The sequence below is a fragment of the Giraffa tippelskirchi genome, chromosome 2 (genome assembly GCF_054371585.1).
Source record: "Giraffa tippelskirchi isolate mGirTip1 chromosome 2, T2T-mGirTip1v1.2.pri, whole genome shotgun sequence".
In the NCBI taxonomy this organism is placed as follows: Eukaryota; Metazoa; Chordata; class Mammalia; order Artiodactyla; family Giraffidae; genus Giraffa; species Giraffa tippelskirchi.
Genome location: NC_137276.1, coordinates 61,994,076 through 62,015,310, shown reverse-complemented (window position 1 = coordinate 62,015,310; position 21,235 = coordinate 61,994,076). Strand labels below are relative to the sequence as shown.

Sequence of the window (21,235 nt, the reverse complement as noted above, 5' to 3'; positions counted from 1 at the left end):
TTTCTTTGGTGGTAGTGGTGGGGGTAGGGGCTCAACAATCGAAAAAGACTTTATTGATTTTACATTTCGTGTGGTTTACTCTGCTCAACTATATTGTTCAAATGTGAGTTTGTGTGTGGTATAATATTGTGTATATTGGGATTCTATTTTCTCTTAAATTACTTTGTGTTTTATTCACGACTGGTGTTTAATGGTTTAAGATTTCAAAAAGCCTTTTCTTCTTAAGTCCTCAAGTGCTTTTATTATAATCCTGCAACCTAACCTTCTGGTTTCACTGCATCCTTCCCCACCCTTGAAACAAGCCCAGGCACAGACACACACTCTGGCATGCACCCCTGTGAGCCCGTCCGCCTCCCCTGCCCCTCACCCCCACCTGACAGAACCGAGAGCAGTGGCCCAATTCCAGTGGCCATGGTGTTGCAACTCCCCTCCCCACTGTGGTGGCCCATGGACAGAGATCTCTTATCTTCAGCTGCAATAAGCTGGTCAGTTCCTTTTACTTCCAATAAGCTCATGGGCAGTGAAAATCCATTAGATCATCAGTACTTGGAGACTTTCTTTTTTCTGTTACCTTTTCATAAGGCATGCTGCTTGCATCCTCCAGAATGTAAGAGATGAGACCAGCATCTATTTTTGTGTCTTAGCAGTGAACTTCATCCAAGACAGTCTTGATTTTTAAGTGATTTTAGCTTGCATCATGATTTAAATTACTAGTCAAAAAATTTCAGCTTTTCTATAAAACATTCTATTAAAAATTTAGATGTATTCCTCATGGCTTACATTCAGTAAATGAACACTATAAGCAGGGATCTGTGTTGTTTTTTTGGCTTTGAAAATTGAAAATTTGGGAGCTATTATGTTTTAGAACTTGAAAACTCCATAGGAAATTAAGTACAATTCAGTTGTAGATATTTTTGCCATGTTAAATTAGAATTTTAACTATACCAAGCATAGAAGACAGACACTTTTAAATTACTTTGTTCAACAAAACGCAATAGATTCTTATGTGTATTTGTTAGACATTTTCTTTGTCAATAATAAACTGTATGTTTGTTTAGTAAAAGAGAACAGAGTGTTTCTTACAGAATGTTCATCCTCTCAAAACATGTGAAATGCATTTGTAAACTAGGCAAAGTCACCTAGAATTTGGGTCCTTTCCAGTCAAGGTATGTAGCTTTCCTGTTCTTAGTAACTGGAGGCAGGGTTGTGATGGAAAGAATGGGGGCTGGGCTGTGGACAGACCTCCTTCTTCTACCCGCTCTGTAACCTCTTTGAGCTTTCTTTTCTCATTTATAAGTTGGAAGAGGATTAGCATCATGTTTGCACATAGCACATGATACTAAGTAATTTATTTTCTCTAGACAGCAGCTTATATTTGTGAATCGTTTTCAGGTGATGCTATTTTATTTATTTTTTAAAGTTCATCTCATTGGAGTTTTACTGCTCATTTAGATGGTGGTAAGGCAGATATTATTCTCCTTGTGCAACTAAGAAAACAGGTTCAAGAGAAGTTTTATGCTTTATCTGTCTTATCTTTTAAGAAAATTATATTTATTTATGGCTGTGCTGGATCTTCATTGCTGCGTGTGGGCTTTCTTTAGTTGGGGCGAGTGGGGTCTACCCTCCAGTTGTGGTGCATGGACTTATCATTGTGGTGGCTTCTCTTGTTGGGGAGCATGGGCTCTAGAGCACGCAGGCTTCAGTAGTTATGGCACACGGGCTTAGTTGCCCCGTGGCATGTGGAATCTTCCTGGACCCCAGGGATTGAGCCTGTGTTTCCTGCATTGGCAGGTGGAGTCTTAACCGCTGGACCACCAGGGAAGTTCTGTTTTATCTTTACATGGCCAGTCAGTGACAGAGCAAGAACTCCAGCTTGTGTCTCCTGGCCCATGTCCCATGGTTTTCCCACGGAAATGCTATTTAATACTGTGAAATGGCAGAAAAAAACGAAGCGTAAAGCAGCTCTCGGCTGATAGTCACTTTATTTTCCAATGTAATTATATCTTTGGGGAAAAAAACGAACCTTTGATTTTTCATCTCCCAATAATTCCTTTACTTATAGTCAGCTAGTTCAAAGAAAGAAAATATTTTTTCATATATTTATGGAAGCAGCCACTGTTTCTATGAAAGATTAGAAAATATATCACCATTCTAAATGGATTTTTAAAAACTCTGTAATCCAATGAATGGTTCTTGAATGCTTCTTCGCCTGAAGCGTGTAAGGTGGATTGTGACGATTTTATCACTCGGAGTTTGTGCATTGTCACCACTCTCCTTTAGGTGTGAAGTTGACCTCCACTGCTGTGTAAATGAATGATCATCTGTTCTCTTGGAAAAAACAAAAAACAAAAAAAACCCCTGAGTATATGAGGTGTGACAGTGTTGCAATGAAACAGACTCACCAAGTCACACATCAGTACCAGCGTCGTTATTTTTGGTCAGATGCGTATCACATACCTAGAATTTATCATCCTTATCCTAGTCTAACTTCAACTATCTTAGACCTAAGCAGCCTTTGTATTCTTTTCAATATGTAGCAACAAGAGATTTAAAACTTTAATTACACAGATGGGACAGTAAGAAAACAGTGCAAGATAAAAATCTCAAGGTAATGTTGTAGAAATTGAAGTTCTATAGAACTTCAGAGAAGAGAAGGATCAGTAGGATGTCCTAGCAGAAATGTGAGCTTAACTGCATTTTGGTCAGAATAACATTTTTTCTGTTATCTTATTGCTAATATCTAAACACAGATAAATCTGGCATTAACCTAATGTTAATGTTATCTAAACACATCTAATGTTCAAAACAGAAAGTGGAGGTGGATTAGGCTCAGTTGACTGCCCTTGCTCAGAGGATGTGGTCAGGGCTGTTTGTCTGCATCTGTAGCTCTGCTCCCTCTGTGTATGGGCTCACTGTGCCTATAGGCTCTCTCCTTGGCGATGGGAAAATGGCTGCCCGTACATCTTGCCAGGTAAGTGGTTCCAGCTTCCAGAGACTTCTCTCTCCCAACACATACATAGAAACAGCCTTCCTGAGGCATGTGTCCACCCACTAGACCAGCTATTGTCACCAGATGCCTGGGGACTATGGTTTGGAGGATCATCCCTGTGAGTTGGGGATGAGGACACGATGATTGACAGTTCTCCAGGACCAGAAGTGGAAGTGGGTCCCCCAGAAGAAAGGGGGTGATGTGCCAGAGGAAGAGGAGAGTGTTGGAAATGTGTGCACAGCAGCAGCTCTTATAGTCTATGACATAGGACTGCAAAACAGTTCTTAAATTGTTCTCTGGGTTCAGGTCAGGGGTGTTAAACGCAGAGGAGTTCTCTGAGTAATTCTAGATGGTTGGTCCAGGTGTCATTCCCTGTTAATGGTTTTTAAAGCTTTCAAATGGTCAACTACTCTTTTACCTAATACCCCATGAAAATATATATTCTGAGTGTCCCAAGTGTTTGTGCTTTGAAATATCTATATGTACCTTTTATATTTGTGCTTTTAAAAGTTGAAAAAGGAAAAAAAAATAAAATAAAAAATAAAAGTTGAAAAAGGTAATCGCCATGGCCATCTATTTGGATGTGACAGCCCTCCATTTTATAAAATAATTACTGTTGAATCAGAATTTTTGTTCAACGTGTGCTATTAGGTTACCTATCAAAGCCAACTGAATGAATGACTGAAAGGTTCAGATCAAAAGCAACTGGCTTGACTTCATGGAGATTTTCATCCTTTAATTTAAAATGTGTCTGTGTCTAACTGATTATCTCTCACATTTTATAAAGAAATATTGATGTCCTGTAAAGTATACAGTGACCTCACTTCTGGCTGTGTGGGCAGGCTTCACTGCAGGCCTCTGAAGCATTGATATTCCTGTAACCTTTGAGGCAAGATGTGTGTATAGTGTATTAATGAGCTGGTGGAAGTGATGTACAGTAATTTCATCCTTGGGTAAAAACAGATGTGAAAGATTCTGTTTTAATATTTAATCAGGCTCCAAGCCTCTGTTGGCTTGTTTAAGTTGACCTGACAGCATTATACCTGGAAACACTTTGAATTAAACTCTGAGTGCTTGACCTTGTTCAAACAGTTGTAATTTAATAAGGCTGCTGTCTTGGTGGAGATAGCGTGGCTAATAGGCAAATCCTTTTCTGGCTGGGATTGTTCTGTTTGTGAGTGCTGAGGGTGGGGAGGGTCAGAGATTCCCAGGTTCTCACCAGCTTTGGGGAGGAGCTAGATTTGAAGAAACAAAATGTCTAAATTAAGAAATTGTCTTTTAGAAGACCTTTAAGACCTCCTCTTTTGTTTTAATTTTTAGCCTTACAGAAGTAATGTTTTTAATGTAATTTTAGGTGGGCTCATTTTGGTTGAAAACAATGAAAAATCATTTATTAAGAATGATTCCAACCAAGGGGGCTGGAAAATTCTCAGAAATCAGAGGAGCCCTAGGAGAAGCAGATGCTAGCTCTGGCTCTGTCTGTTTGTCGTTCCATCTCCTGTCTTTCCTGCTCACCCATTCATTCATTCATTCATTCTCTTTTCCCTCTGGTCTCTGTCTCTGCCCTCCACAGCAAGTCTCTGGCTCCTCTCTCCACTCTCATCTGCTGGTTTCCTCACTCTCCTTCCACCTTTTCCTCTACCTCATAGCTTCTGTTTACTCAGCGTTTCTTTTCTCTCAAGCCACAGGTTTGTAGTGGTCCTTAGTAGTTTCATCTTTTTGTATCCTTTCTGATATGATTTCTGTCATTAACAAGGTTGTTTCCTTATTCAGATTCCAGATAGTGGGATGCTGTGTCAAAGCTACTGTGTTTTCTGGAACATGTACAGGAATTGGTTTTAGCTTGAAAGAAAGTTTGTTTGGACCAAATACCATGACTTGCCCAATATAAACGTGCACATATATATTCTGGTTATGAAAGTGTTCTTACATGCTTATTGGAAAAAAATGAGAAAAATTAAAAATTAATCAAAATGCAATTAAAAGCTCCTGTGATTCCCGCTATTCAAGTAGCTAATCACTTTGATGTATTTCCTCTCATATGTTTTCTTATTTATACATAAAAATTGTATACACATTAAACACCCTCACCAAATTTGGAACCATACTGGTAATATTTTAAAAGCCTTCATATGTACTATTGTCACCAGTGACATTTGTAGGTATACTCAGGCTGTGAGACTTGTATTAAAAGCTATGCAGTTTGGTGTGAATATTTTATTCTTGGACTTCTGACTAATATTAAGTGTGGCATCCTTAATCATTTTATATTATCTTTTCTTTGACTTGAATTATTTATCAGTCCCTTCGAGAGGAGTTAATTTGGATATATTTCCAGCTTTCACTGTGTTTAACATAGTGACTCATATGAAATAAATGTCCAGTATTTGGTGTCTTTTGCTCTGTTTTTATGAAATAATTTCTGTGTATGTTCTAAATACATTGGTAAGTTTCCAGCTCAGAGAAATAAAAAGTATGTGTGTGTATATATGCTAATATGCTGAGGATATGGAAAAAGAACAGGGAAATACTAATTGCTTTAAAGCTAGTGGAAATTTTGACAGTCCTTGTAGTATTTGTGTCTTCTGTAGAAAGCTAGGAGGCCTTCCAGGGTGGCATTCATTGTCTTGTTGGGTTTGCTGTGGTCCAGTATGGTAGGCAAAGTGCTAAGAATGCCCCCCAATGACCTTTGGCCTTTGAACAAGCCCCTCCGCCTTGAGCATGGGTGCAACCTGCAAATGTGTTGAGCTGGCACGCCCACAATTATATTACCTTGGACGATGAAAGTGGACAGTGTCCAGGTGGGCTAATATAATCAACGGAGCCTGTTAATAGCAGAGCTTGCTCTCTGGATAATGGGAAGACAGAGAGATTTGAGGGTTGAGTAGGATTTGATTGTGTTTTGCTGGCTTTGAAGATGGAAGGGAATACGTGCCTCAGAATGTGCATCGCTTCTAGAAGCTGAGTATGGCTCCCAGCTGACAGCCAGCAAAGAAATGGGGACCTCAGTTCTACAACCAATAGGAACCGAATTCCACCAGCAACCTAAATTAGCTTGGAAGTGGGTTATTCCCCAGAGGCTCAAGATAAGAGCCTGATCAAGGCCTTCATTTTGACTCTGTGACACCTTAAGCAGAGAACCCTGTCCAGTCAGCCTGCTTGGACTTTTGACCTACAGAACTGTGAGCTAATTAATGAGTGTTGCTTACTCCACTGTTTGTAGCAATAGAGAACTAATATAATCCAGAGTCTTGCTAATTCTTAGCTTAGTCAGATTTTATTTTTATTTTCTCTGGATATCAAGGGCAGAGCTCTCTGTCACACAGGCTCACATTAGCCGAGCTGAACAACTGACGTATAAAGTTTGGGGTTCAGTATATTTGTTTATTTGTCTAAGAAGTAATTATCCCGGGGGTAGTTGGTTTCTGTTATCTCCCTGAAGGCAGGCCTGTGTAGGAAGCCAAGCTTGTATCAGTAGGCATGACATCTAGCCTGAAGAGTTAGATGATTTTAATATTTCTGTCTCACAGCAGGGATGCCGGTGTCCTGGACAGTGTTTAAATGAATGCTGCCAACTTATCTGGAGACTCACTCTATTAGTTTTCAATTGCTCTGTTAACAAATCACTGCAATTTAACAGCTTAAAACAACATTTGTTAATCTCACAGTTTATATGGGTCAGGAGTCCAGGCATGGATTAGTTGGGTCCTTGGCTCAGGGTTTCACCAGACCACAATAAAGATGTTGGCCAGGGCCATGATCTCTTCTGAAAGTTGAGTTCCTCTCCTCATCTAAGCTCACTGGATGTGGGTGGAGTTCAGGTCTTTATGGTTGTAGGGCTGAGGCCCTTTGCTCCTAGAGGCTGCTCTTCCACATGACCCTTCTCGACACCATAGTTTTCTGCTTTTTCAAGATCCTTTGAGAATTTCTTATAGACTTCCAATCTCTGATCCTTTGAAAATACTCCATCTGATTAAGTCAGGCTCACTTTAGATGATCTTTATCTTGATGGACTTGAGAATCAATGGATTTGGGACCTTAATTACATCTGCAGAATTTCCTTACCTTGGTCACATATCTTAACCTAATCATGGGGGGGCTGGGGAGAACCCCTGATATCCATGGTCCTGCCAAGGGGAGGCAATTATAGAGGTTGTGTACACCCAGAGGCCATCCTACTATTCTGCCTACCACTGCTTTAGTCTCAGTGTCCACTGCTGACTGGCTCCTTGTTTCTGTCACCTTTTTCTTTCAGTTCAGTTGCTCAGTCGTGTCCGACTCTTTACGACCCCATGGACTACATCACACCAGGCCTCCCTGTCCATCACCAACTCCCGGAGTTTACCCAAACTCATGTCCATTGAGTCAGTGATGCCATCCAACCATCTCATCCTCTGTTGTCCCCTTCTCCTCTCTCTTTCAATCTTTCCCAGAATCAGGGGCTTTTCAAATGAGTCAGCTCTTTGCATCAGGTGGCCAGAGTATTGGAGTTTCAGCTTCACCATCATTCCTTCCAATGAATATTCAGGACTGATTTCCTTTAGGATGGACTGGTTGGATTTCCTTGCAGTCCAGGGGATGCTTAAGAGTCTTCTCCAACACCACAGTTCAAAAGCATCAATTCTTCAGCACTCAGCTTTCTTTATAGTCCAGCTCTCACATCCATACATGACTTCTGGAAAACCATAGCCTTGACTAGATGGACCTTTGTTGGCAAAGTAATGTCTCTGCTTTTTAATATGCCGTCTAGGTTAGTCATAACTTTTCTTCCAAGGAGCAAGTGTCTTTTAATTTCATGGCTGCAGTCACCATCTGAAGTGATTTTGGAGCCCCAAAAAATAAAGTCAGCCACTGTTTCTACTGTTTCTCCATCTATTTGCCATGAAGTGATGGGACCAGATGCCATGATCTTAGTTTTCTGAATGTTGAGCTTTAAGCCAACTTTTTCACTCTCCTCTTTCACTTTCATCAAGAGGCTCTTTAGTTCTTCTTCACTTTCTGCCATAAGGGTGGTATCACCTGCATATCTGAGGTTATTGATATTTCTCTTGGCAATCTTGATTCCAGCTTGTGTTTCTTCCAGCCCAGCATTTCTCATGATGTACTCTGCATATAAGTTAAATAAGCAGGGTGACAATATACAGCCTTGACATTCTCCTTTTCCTATTTGGAACCAGTCTGTTGTTCCATGTCCAGTTCTAACTGTTGCTTCCTGACCTGCATACAGGTTTCTCAGGAGGGAAGTCAGGTGGTCTGGTATTCCCATCTCTTTCAGAATTTTCCACAGTTTGTTGTGATCCACACAGTCAAAGGCTTTGGCATAGTCAATAAAGCAGAAATAGATGTTTTTCTGGAACTCTCTTACTTTTTCGATGATCAGCGGATGTTGGCAGTTTGATCTCTGGTTCCTTCTTCTTTCAGTTCAGTTCAGTTCAGTCGCTCAGTCGTGTCTGACACGTTGTGACCCCATGGACTGCAGCATGCCAGGCCTCCCTGTCCATCACCAACTCCCAGAGTTTACTCAAACTCATGTCCATTGAGTCGGCGATGCCATCCAACCATCTCATCCTCTGTTGTCTCCTTCTCCTCTCTCCTTCAATCTTTCCCAGCATCAGGGTCTTTTCAAATGAATCAGCTCTTCACATCAGGTGGCCAAAATATTGGAGCTTCAGCTTCAACATCAGACCCTCCAATGAACACCCAGGATTGATCTCCTTTAGGGTGGACTGGTTGGATCTCCTTGCTGTCCAAGAGACTCTCAAGAGTCTTCTCCAACACCACAGTTCAAAAGCACCAGTTCTTCGGCACTCAGCTTTCTTTACAGTCCAACTCTCACATCCATACATGACCACTGGAAAAACCGTAGCCTTGACTAGACGGACCTTTGTTGGCAAAGTAATGTCTCTGCTTTTTAATATGCTGTCTAGGTTGGTCATAACTTTCCTTCCAAGGAGTAAACGTCTTTTAATTTCATTAGCTGTGTTAATACATCCAACTTTTTGGAAGTCTGGGCTTGGAAGCTGTTTTCCATAAAGCTACTACATAGTTCTACTAATATTCAGTATGTATTGATTTTTAAGTTTAAATTTATGAAGCAGTTTAGTTAATCTTTTCCCTTCAGTAATTGAGGAATGGAATGAAGGGAAATGTCTTCACTATAATTGCCAAGATCCTGACAACAGTGACCTCTCTTTGTAGTTTTATGGCCTGAAGATTTTATATTATTAGAGAAATTCTGCCCTCATCAGACATTTTTGTTTTGTTTCGTGGCCACGTTCTCGGGGTCTTAGTTCTCCAACGAGGGATTGAACCCAGGCCACGGCAGTGAAAAACACCAAGTCCTAACCACTAGACCACCAAGGAAGTCCCCTCATCAAAGTTTTGAGGACTATAACTTAACATTCTACTTAATAGATGGAGAAACTGGGGCAAGGAAGTGAGTTGTTTGCACAGTTAAATTATTAACCATTGAAGAAATGCCAGTGTATTGTTTCTTATTTATATTCTACATTCTCTCACTGTGAAGACTCTTGGTAAAAGGCAGAGTCTAAAATTAAAGCAATTAAGATAAAATTCTATTGTGAGGATTTTGACAGGACCTAAACATAGATGTCCTTGTTCATTAAAATGAATGCTAAGGAGTCCAAAATGTGTTTTCATGAGGCAGGTTTTTACCACTGCCTGTCTGTTGTGAGAGATCTTTGCCTCAGACCACAGTGGCCAGGAATATGGCAGTTAACCTGCCTTGCTCTCTAGGGAAATGTCCAGAAATGGGCAATGAATTAGTAAGTAAGAAGTGTTCTCTGAGCTATAGGCAGTCAGTTGTTGATTCACTGATGAAAAGGTAGGAGGTAGGCTAATGAAACACAACATTCAGACTCAGCTTTTGACTCTTAGCTGAGCTGAACTGGGGATTTCTGCTGTTTTGCTTATTTTCCCTGAGTGGAATAGTTTGTAGGTTAAACATGCAGCCCTGGGAATCAGACTGCCTGGGGTAAACCCTCATTCTCCATTTACCTCTGTCTCCTGAGCCTCTCTTTCCCTGTCTGTAAAATGAGGGGTAAAAGAGAGTTCATGTAAAACACTTCCTATGATGCTGAGCGCTAGTACTGGTGGTGGACCCAGGAGAGATGGCTGAGATGGGAGCCATCAGTCCCAGCAGGGAGGGTTAGAATTGTTTAGAATTGCCAGTGCAGAGTGATAGTAAAAAGCAGACTGACTTTAGTCAGTTTATTACTGTTTTTAAATTCTCTGCAGACAAGGTACCCCGTTATTGCCTGCACCCTGGGTGGACCACTCCTTCCATCCAGCCCCTTGAAATGCCACCACTGCCTAGCCAGTAAATGCCCCCAAAATGTTTACTGCTTTTCTCACATTTGAGCCAAGGTAGATGTTTTCATTGGAGAAGGCAATGGCACCCCACTCCAGTACTCTTGCCTGGAAAATCCCACGGACGGAGGAGCCTGGTAGGCTGCAGTCCGTGGGGTCGCGAAGAGTCGGACACAACTGAACGACTTCACTTTCACTTTTCACTTTCATGCATTGGAGAAGGAAATGGCAACCCACTCCAGTGTTCTTGCCTGGAGAATCCCAGGGACGGGGGAGCCTGGTGGGCTGCCGTCTATGGGGTCGCACAGAGTCGGACACGACTGAAGCCACTTAGCAGCAGCAGCAGCAACAGATGTTTTCATTAGAGAGGAATTGCTAAGTGAACATGGGCTAATAACATTTGTGATCGTAGAGTGTAGAAAAATTGTTGTAATAAAAATAATAAGGCATTTTGAATACAGTTTATAAACCATTAACAACAAAATGTAGCAGAATCTGACCTGAATAACGGAAAAATGAAGCAGGACTGAAATCAAAACATAGCTTTGCCCTTTTCTTTGTCTGAGCCCCTGACATTGTAATACTTCGAACATGTGCATGAAGACATGAACTGTCTTATTACTTCATGAACTTCACTTATTACTTCAGTCTTCCATTTTGTCTATAAACCATACTTAGACTTACAGTGCCAGCCTGAGCTTGGCAATCAAGATGGTCCCTGTCCCTAGTCTTGGCCTCAACCCCCTTTCTCTAACTCATCACCCCAAACTCTCTGTTCACTTACATACATTGTGTCCACCTCTGCTGGACTGCTTCTTGGGCTTCATCCCCTGGCATGCTCTCTGCTCTGTGTCCCAAACTACCTAAGTCACAGTTCTGCAGGTTAAGTCTCTTTGCATCAATGAAGCCTTCCTTTCCAGATCTCTTTAGTGCTTTTTCCTGGTGCTAAATCCTTCTTTTAAATTTATAGCTTTCGTTTATAGGACTCATGTTTTCCCCTGCCTGCAGATGTTGGCTGAGATCTCAGTGTGGTCAAGGCAGGATGATCCCTGGATTCTGCAGAGAGGGGGTTGAACGGGTTGGAAATGGTCACTGTTGCCTTCCTGAACTTCTCTTTTCCCATTTTCTTTTCAGGATACATTTGTTTTACAGTCACCTGTCTTCTCTACTCTTACTACAGATGGAAACGAATCCACCAGAAATTGCTTAGACTAAGAGGGCAAGAACTTTCAGAATATTCAGAAGGGATCTTAGAAGCAACTTAATATAGAAATCTCTTGAGAGGGGATTACCCTGTTCTGTTTGCACACTCTGTTTGCTCTGTTTGTCAGAAGTGCATCTTTAACATTGAGTCTGAAATTCCTCTTCATTCTGGTGCTGTCCAGTGCAGTTTCAGTGAATTTTTCAATGCAAAGTACATTCGACCCTTATAAAATTGCTGACACTACACTTTTTTGGATCTGTGAAAATGGCAATTTTCTATGGGTCAACCCAATGTATTCCTCCTGAATCTCTGTTTTCTTTTTGTTTATATATTCTTCTAGTTTAAATAACTTTCTGCCACTTAAATCCTTAATATAAGTTCGTAGTTCCTTTTTACATATTTTTTATGGTTTATGTATATCCTTACCCTGGTAGACCGCAGGGTTTTGACCCACAGCAACTCAAATTCTGCTTTGGATTTTCTTCCCCAAATCAACTGCAAATTCTCCCCCAACTTCTCTCCTTTTTGGACTCTGAACCAAGGTTTTTTAATCACAATATCCATAGTATATATACGATGAGGTTAGAGGGTGGTAGTCATTTATGCTGGGCTCAGTTACTCCATCATGTTGGACTCTGTGACCTAATGGACTGCAGCCCGCCAGGCTCCTCTGTCCGTGGAATTTTCCAGGCAAGAATACTGGAGCGGGTTGTCATTTCCTTTTCTGGGGGATCTTCCCCACCCAGGGAATGAACCCATGTCTCTTGCATCTCCCACACTGGCAGGCAGATTCTGTACCAGTAGTGCTATCTGGGAAGCCCAGTAGTCAGTAGTGGAAACACAAGAAATCTAAAAAGCAAAATAAGAGGTGGCCATCTTGGCCTTGTTAGTATGTAAACGAGGCCAGGCCTGTTCCCTCAAATCAGTTTTGGGGTTTATCCTCTCAATTGTGCAGAAGAATTATTCCCTGTTTAGTTCTTTATTGGCTAGATACCAGCCTGCACTTCTCAGATTTGGGTTAGCGTTATGCCGAAACTGGACTCCCACATCCTTCCTCGATAATCTCCTCACGTTGTGCATAAGCCCATGGCTCACCTCCTCCCCATCGTGGCCGCACATCTTTCCCCTTAGTTCTCGAGGGCTCTGTGTGGATACTGGCCTTCTGAGGAAAGGGTTCTGTGGCCAAAGATGCTTTCTGATTTGCTTGGACTAGCTTGAGTTCTACAGCAGACTTAAATGTCTTTCCTCAAGTTTTTGGTGCACGTTTTGTGAATGCTTATTGTTCTTTACCTGTTCTTGTTTCAGAGGAGTAGAACAGTTGTCATACTTACAAGATGAGCAGACTACCTGGCTTCCAAGCCCTACCCTGAAGCACTTAGATCCCAAACTGCCTGAAGGGAGGAGGTTATTGTGCTGCTGTGTTCAGCTGTCTTCTTTCCCCTAATGTTCTGTTTTACTCCTGCTTTCTTCTTTGTTGTTCAGTCCCTCAGCTGTGTCCGACTCTGCTCCATGGACTGCAGCACACCAGGCTTCCCTGTCCTTCTCTATCTCCTCGAGTTTGCTCATGTCCGTTAAGTCGGTGATGCCACCCATCCATCTCATCCTCTGTCTCCCCCTTCTCCTCCTGCTCTCAGCCTTTCTCAGTATCAGCGTCTTTTTCAATGAGTCGGCTCCCCACATTAGGTGGCCAAAGTATTGGAGCTTCAGCTTCAGCATCAGTCCTTCCAGTGAATACTCAGCATTGATTTCCTTTGGATGGACTGGTTCGATCTCCTTGCTATCCAAGGGACTCTCAAGAGACTTCTCCAGCACCACAGTTCGAAAGCATCCATTCTTCGGCGCTCAGCCTTCTTTATGGTCCACCTCTCACATCCATACATGACTATTAGAAAAACCATAGCCTTGACTGTACAGTCCTTTGTTAGCAAAGTGATGTCTGCTTTTTAATACATTGTCTAAGTTTGTTATAGCTTTTCTTCCAAGGAACAAATGTCTTTTAATTTCATGGCTGCAGTCACTGTCTGCAGTGATTTTGGAGCCTGAAGAGAGTGAAAAAGCTGGCTTAAAACTCAGCATTCAAAAAACTGCTTTCTTAAAAAAAAAAAAAAAAAAAAAAAAACTGCTTTCTTGAGGTCATATATTTATTGAGTAGGATGAGGTAAAGGGATACATCCCATTGTTGTTGCTTTAGTAATCTGTCTGCTTTGGTTAGACTCTAGTTTTTCAGTAAATTAGTGAATTCGCCTAACTGCCTTACCTTGTTTTTCTTTCTGTCCGTACTTATAACATGAAAAGAATTTATTACCTGCGTTTTTGTTTTTGGGTCTGTGGCATTTTCCTCTAAGTGTCCAACAGCCTTATTAACAGATGAATTGGGGGCTTCCCTGGTGGCTCAGTGGTAAAGAATCCGCCTGCCAGTGCAGGAGACACTGGCTCAATCCTGGTATAGGAAGATCCCACATGCCTCTAAGCAACTAAGCCCGTGCGTCACAACTATTGAGCCTGTGCTTTAGAGCCTGGGAACCACAATTACTGAGTCCCTGTGCTGCAACTACTGATGCCGCATGCCCTTGAGCCTGTACTCAGCAACAAGAGAAGCTATCAACAGTGAGAAGCCTGCATACTGCAACTAGAGAGTAGTCCCCTCTCTCTGCAACTAGAGAAAGGCCCTTGCAGCAATGAAGATCTAGCACAGCCAAAAACAAACAAAATAAATAAATATTTTAAAAAGAGGAGAAATGAACTTAGTTTTTGAGGTTTAGTGCCTAAGTGACTCCACCTTGGTGTCTAAAAATATTTCACTCCTGGGTACTCAGAAATAAGCTGTTTAATTTTTTCTAAAGTTTTTGCTCAGGGGAAGTGTAGTATCTGCTTGCCTGTTATTTTCTGAATTTTCTTCGTTAACTTTATTGTTGTTGTTGGCATTTGCTCATATTCAGACTTCTGGCATCTCAGCCGTTCTCCCTGACTTTTGGACTGTAGGTCTGCTGCCTCATTGGTAAGTCATCTCAGCTTTAAGAGGAAGTTTACTGAGGGTTGGAAACTTGAACTTGTATAAAACAGGTATCAACGCTTATCTTTTATGGATGAAGGCAGGGAGTAAATACACATACATACAGAAGCTAGGTCCTCTCTTAGCATTTCTTTCCTGATCTTGGGCTTGAGCCAACAATCTTGTCTAGCATATCCTTTGCCATTTTCAAGATCCTCTTCTTTGATTCTTGCTAGCGAATCTTGGGTATTTGTCTTCATTCCTGGAAGAATATGTTTTTTTAAAAATATTTTGAGAATAGGCACTTTATTATGTAAAACATCTTTCCTCTAAAGTCTTCAAAGCAACTTTATTTTTCTTTGGTTACTCTGAATAGCCTAGCAGAGTATAATGTGTGAAGATATTTGATAAACACTGTTTGCATTCCTCTGGGATTCATGCTGTTACATGGCAGCCTATATGTGTGTATGTGACTTGTGTGTATGTATGAACATATTTTTTAAAGTTGATTGAACATAATTTTTAACTGTCTTTACTCACTTTAGAATTTAATATCCCCCTGCTGTTCTGTGCCATTTTTATAGAACCATGTCATTTTTCCCTTCATGCCTTCCCTGTCTTTCTTCTCATCAGGATTTTTAAATTATTATTTTGTAGTATTTGTGATTCTTATATCCATTTCAAATTACCTTTCCTTTAAAAATATTTTGATACATTTTCTTGAATGACTGTGTATGTCTATAATCTGGGGAAAAAGCAGTAAGTGTTTGTGATTACTTTTTAAAAAGCAGATTCCATTTTCTAAAATTATATTCCCTTTTGTATTACAAAGGATTTCTAAACTGGTGTCCTTCTAATTGTGTCTTCAGTAGCTAATGAGTTCAACCTTCAAATGTCCTAATTTCTAGGCTGTTTGGGCAAGTTACTCAACTGTTTTGCATATATTTATGTGATAGTTAAAGGCTGAAGGGGATAGGGATGGAGGATGAATCCTAACTTTCAGTAGATTTTCCATTAAGTAGCCATTCAGATGTATAATTTCCTATATTGTAAGTCTGTTAACATTGCTCAGCCATGTATCTTGTATTTAGCTCTGCCTGTATTATAGAAAGGTTATATATTATATGAGCATTTGCTTTCTCTTATTTTTCCCTCTTTAATTTCAGTTATAACCTCTATGAATGCAGTTTATAATATGGGCAGCCATGTCCAGTTTTTAGGCTTTCAGAATTGCAAAAGAGGCTGTAATATATTGGTTTATAGCATTGCCTAATTACAGTCAAATTCATTAATGCCCTATATGAGTTAGGGCTATACCTGATGTCTGTGTCTGTGTGATGGAGCAGAGTGATCATGGCACATGGGGCCAGTCTGGCAGGGCTTTCCAAACATGGTGCCCCAGCATCAGCCCCAGGGGAGCCAGCAGCTGGAGCAGCATCTGCTTTTGACAACAGAGTGTCCTTGTTGCTATTGATTGGGTTGTTCAGTCAAGTGCAAAAAAAGAATCTAACCATAAATGATAGTTATATGATAATCCTAGAGATAAGTAAGTGTCATGTGAAGTGTTACTTGCATTTGGGGATGTGAAGAGAAGGAAGGGGGTAGGCAAGTAATCGGTGGGAGAAGTTTGGTGTCACAAGCTATTCAGTGGGAACTCTGCGGATAACTTTTGTTAGGGAAATCTGAAATCAAGCACCCCATACATAAACTTCAAACTAGATTTCAAAATATTCTCATAATGTTAATTGCTTCTTGAATTTCACAAGGATTGAATTAGACTTGGATCTTGCTACAGAAGCACATTATTCGACATTAGTCAAGCAAGAACTTGTATTTTAGAAATTTGCTCCTTTGAGAAAGTGCACATAGATGGAAGAAAACGTGTATGCTCGAGGCCAGTGAATAGATCTACATTCACAAGATCTGACCTATGGGGGTCACCCAGGCCTTCCCCAGCAGAGGTCACAGCAAGCTGAACTGTGGGGGTCACCCAGGCCTTCCCCAGCAGAGACCCACACCCAGTGCCTGAGTCACCTGCTACTTAGACCAGTACAGTAGACCTGCCCTCAAGCCCAACGTGAGTTTTAAGAGTTATTTTATTTAGCAAGTCTGTAGCATTTTCTTCATGTAGTATGTCACTGTGCTTTCTCAACATATAATTAGTTAATCCAGAAATTAAAAGACCTGTGACAGAAAACAGATGCTGTTCTCACCAAAAAATGAGAAATAAAATTCAATCAGGTTTATTATTTAAATGAGTTCTTCTTAAATTGAAGAATTGTTATGTGGGTAGCTTTCAACATAATTTTCTTGGTATTAGATGTGTAGAACTAATTTGGATTTGGTTAATTTCATATTAATTACATTTAGTTATTTACTGCCAAGGTTAAAGCAATTTATTTCTTCTGGAAAATTTTAGGATCTCCTGAATAAGGAACTTCAGCCAAACTTGGTAACTTTTTCAAAGTAACTGGCTCAAGAAATTAGAAATTTCTTTAATAATGAGCCATTTTTGTTTTGAATTCAGCAATTTAAAAGGCCTGCAGTGTTAGATTATGATTCCAGTGTACCCTCAGTGCAAATGGATTTTTTTTTTTCCCCTGTTGACATAGTCTGCTTTGTTTTCAAATTTATACAGTTCCCTTAGAAGCAAAGAATGTATCTTTTGAGATACAGCTTTTTATTAAAACCTGTTCTTTGGAAAAAGTAGTGATGATTATAATGATAAACCTTTATGTTTATTATAAATTATATTTATTATAAATATTATAAATTATAAATTTATAATATTTTAAAAATATTATAAATTTATAATGATAAACCATTACTATATGTAGCTTTGAAAAGCATCCTTATAAGTTTCTCTGTGTTCTTGAGAATCATGCTATACAGGCTGATAAATGCATACACTACCCCATCCTACTGTGTACTCCAGCATTCTCCATTTTCCTCACTTCCTTAATCTGCCATGCTCCATGTGTTTTCAAGACTTCTTCCCATAAGGTGCCTCACCCACCAAGAACCTCACTTCCTGCCTTCACTTCCTTTGTCTAGCTGACTCTCACTCATCCTTTAGACTTCAGTGTCAGTGTAAGGGGAATCTGGGAGGTCTTCCTTGACTAGACTCTGAGCTTCCAGTGCTTCCTTGTTCTCACTAACATAACATCATCACATTTATTAGTGGTCTCATTGTAACCCCCAATAAGGCAGGGACTGGATCTTTCTGTGTCTCCAATACTGCCCCAGTGCCTGGCAGGTACTAAGTTGCAGTGAATTATCTATAGAATGAAAGACTGTTTCTGTTCTTTATCACTAGTCTTTCAGATAAAGAATTAACTGGTTACCTTTGTCTTAAATTGAAACAATTTAAAGGTTACAAGTGCTGGTAGATCAATTCAAACCCACCATTTCAATATTGCTGCTTGTTGCCACTGTTACCAATATTCCCAAGATGATTTAAAATTCACCTACATTGCTTGGAATGGTTGTTTTTAAAAATCTGTATTTTTTATAGTGGTGTTGCCATTGTTGTGACCCTGGGAGGTATCATAATGCCTTAATGGTAATCTGTCTTGTAGATCTGTTTGCATTTTCACTTACATCTATAGTTCTACGTGTTTTATTGAATTGGTGCTTTCTTTGATAATTCGCATTTTTCTCTACGTTAAACTGACCTCTCAGATTCGTATTTTTACCATCTCAGCAGTTTTTATTCAGGACATAGTCTTCTGTTGTATTCTGTAGCATGGCACAGTGCTTTATATACAGCTTCGTTTCTTGTACAGTGATGAATCAGAATGAAATATCTGCACAGTAGTACTGGATTTCATGTATAATGATTTCCATATTCTGTATATCACTACATTACATCTTACCCAGGGAGTGCTTATAGAGTCTGTATCTTTATTGACTGTGCTGGCCACAGACAAATTTCAGGTCTATTAAATTTGCTTTATAGTTCTCATATACTTTTATTTGCTTGGGTTTTTTTTTTTAGTTATACTTGACATATTGTATATGAATTTATTTTTGGTAAAAATTCAGATAGTGTATATCTGGTAATGGTTCCTTTGACCTATTTCATTATTTTTATTTACATTGTATATCGGAACACTTTGTATAAAACTGAACATTTCTTTGTGACATTTCTATCATTTGAGAAAATAACTCAATCCAGCAAGCACTTCAAAAAATTATTTTGAAAAAATAATACAGAAAAATTATGAAAATAATGTAGTTTATATATACTCTTTAGCCCCCCCTAATGTTTACCTAATCCCCTAATGTTTACCAATTACATTGCTGTAGTATGATTATCAAAGCCAGGAATGTATTAATACAACACTGTTAAACTAAACTATAGACCTTATTTGAATTTTACCAGTTTTCCACCTACTGTATCTCCTTGTCTCAGATCCAATCCAGAATCCCACATTGCCTTTAATTGCTGTTTCTTCTTTGTCTCCTCCAGTCTGTTATACTTCCCTGTTCTTTCTTTCAATCTCCTTAACAAACAGTTTTGGATACTCACTATGTAGGACACTAAGTTTGGTGCTTGGGGCTAGAAAGATGAAAGAATGGAGAAGACATGGCCCTTCCCTTCTAGCTTTCAAGGTAGACAGCATATATACAAGTGATGAGCAAAATGTGGTGTATAATACCTTCTGTAAAAAGCCTTTGTTCCATCTGAGTAGAGGGGAGAGAGTTAATGCTAGCTCATTGGGTGATGGTGTTGAGGCGGTCTTTTCTGAAGAAATGACAGTTGTTCTGGATGTTAAAGAATGAGAGAATTTTTCTTTTTGGAGAACTGGCATGGAAGAGAAGGACACTATGGACAGAGACAACATTATTGGCATGAATGCATAACGGAATAGGCTGGCACATCACTTAATTGAAATGGAGCATAGGGTATATAGAGAACATAGTGAGAGATGAAACTAGTAACAGTTAAGGACTATCTTTTTTCATTGCTTTTTAATTACGTAGATATATTCTCATATTTATATGAGGTAAGTTTGGCTTTTTAAAAAAAGTTTCAAGTTAACCATACTTCAGTTCAGTTCAGTCACTCAGTCGTATCCGACTCTTTGGGACCCCATGAATCGCAGCACGCCAGGCCTCCCTGTCCATCACCAGCTCCCAGAGTTTACTCAAACTCATGTCCATCGAGTCGGTGATGCCATCCAGCCATCTCATCCTCTGTCATCCCCTTCTCCTCCTGCCCCCAATCCTTCCCAGCATCAGGGTCTTTTCCAGTGAGTCAACTCTTCGCATGAGGTGGCCAAAGTATTGGAGTTTCAGCTTCAACATCAGTCCTTCCAATGAACACCCAGGGCTGATCTCCTTTAGGATGGACTGGTTGGATCTCCTTGCAGTCCAAGGGACTCTCAAGAGTCTTCTCCCACACCACAGTTCAAAAGCATCAATTCTTCTGCGCTCAGCTTTCTTCACAGTCCAACTCTCACATCCATACATGACTACTGGAGGAAAAACCATAGCCTTGACTAGACGGACCTTTGTTGGCAAAGTAATGTCTCTGCTTTTTAATATGCTGTCCAGGTTGGTCATAACTTTCCTTCCAAGGAGTAAGCAAGTGTCTTTTAATTTCATGGCTGCAATCACCATCTGCAGTGATTTTGGAGCCCAAAAAAATAAAGTCTGACACTGCTTCCACTGTTTCCCCATCTATTTCCCATGAAGTGATGGGACCAGATGCCATGATCTTAGTTTTCTGAATGTTGAATTTTAAGCCAACTTTTTCACTCTCCTCTTTCACTTTCATCAGATAGAGGCTTTTTAGTTCCTCTTCACTTTCTGCCATAAGGGTGGTGTCATCTGCATATCTGAGGTTATTGATATTTCTCCCGGCAAGCTTGATTCCAGCTTGTGCTTCTTCCAGCCCAGCGTTTCTCATGATGTACTCTGCATATAAGTTAAAAAAAAATAATGCAGGACAAATGCAGCTCTTGAGTGTTGGGCTTATCTCTCTGGCATCCAATTCTCACCAATCTTGTACAGATAATCTAACTCTATCTAGTTAGCTCTTTGGTGCTTCTATGAAGATGTATTTATGTTATCCAGCTTTTTACATTGTCTTTACCAGAAAGTTTGGTATGAACTGCCTATTCTCCCATCACTGGAAGAGTGTCTCCAGCATTTACTGCTTCAACTATGTAGTTCAGTATTTTAGCTGGATTGTTTTTTTTTTTAATATTTTGTTTATCCTGGGTTTTTAACCAGATTGTAAGCTTTGTGGATAAGACTTTGCCTAATATTTCTGATCTATCTCACATAGCATTTAATATAATGGTAAGTAGATAGATAGTTCTTTACAAACTTGGTTGATTGGCTGATTAAAGGGCAGTTTTCCAACCTCCAGTGTTTTTTTCCTCTTTGTTCATAAGGCTGCTTTTGTTCCTCAAAGAGAGATTTGTTATAATTTTAAAATAGCCTCGATTTTTTTCTTCTCCCCTGCTTTTCCATCCCAAGGTGGGATAACCCCAATTAAACCAACTGCTAAAACCCTGGCACAAACTGGTACCCAGGGAGCATTCCTTAGTTTTAATTTGTATGTATTATCAAAGGAAAGATTGTTTAGATGTTTTAGAAATCCAAAATTTTGGTAATGAAAATATTTATGTAATGATTTCTTTTGAGCTTGATTTGCTGTGGATTTTTCTTTCTTTCATTTTTCCTTAAGATCAAATGGTTTCCTAATGTA

At 39.9% G+C, this 21,235-nt stretch overlaps 1 protein-coding gene and 1 long non-coding RNA gene across 10 annotated transcripts in view; both read left to right on the top strand.

Annotated features, from left to right (window-relative positions):
* Window positions 1-13,650, top strand: part of LOC145536179 (uncharacterized) — a 55,983-nt gene extending 42,333 nt beyond the window's left edge. The window contains exon 2 of the long non-coding RNA XR_014075686.1: window positions 10,627-13,650. This is a non-coding gene — a long non-coding RNA (uncharacterized LOC145536179). The remainder of the gene's footprint in view (window positions 1-10,626) is intronic.
* KAT6B (lysine acetyltransferase 6B) overlaps window positions 1-21,235 on the top strand; it is a 185,332-nt gene that overhangs the window by 67,407 nt on the left and 96,690 nt on the right. The gene's annotated exons all lie outside the window — the stretch shown is intronic.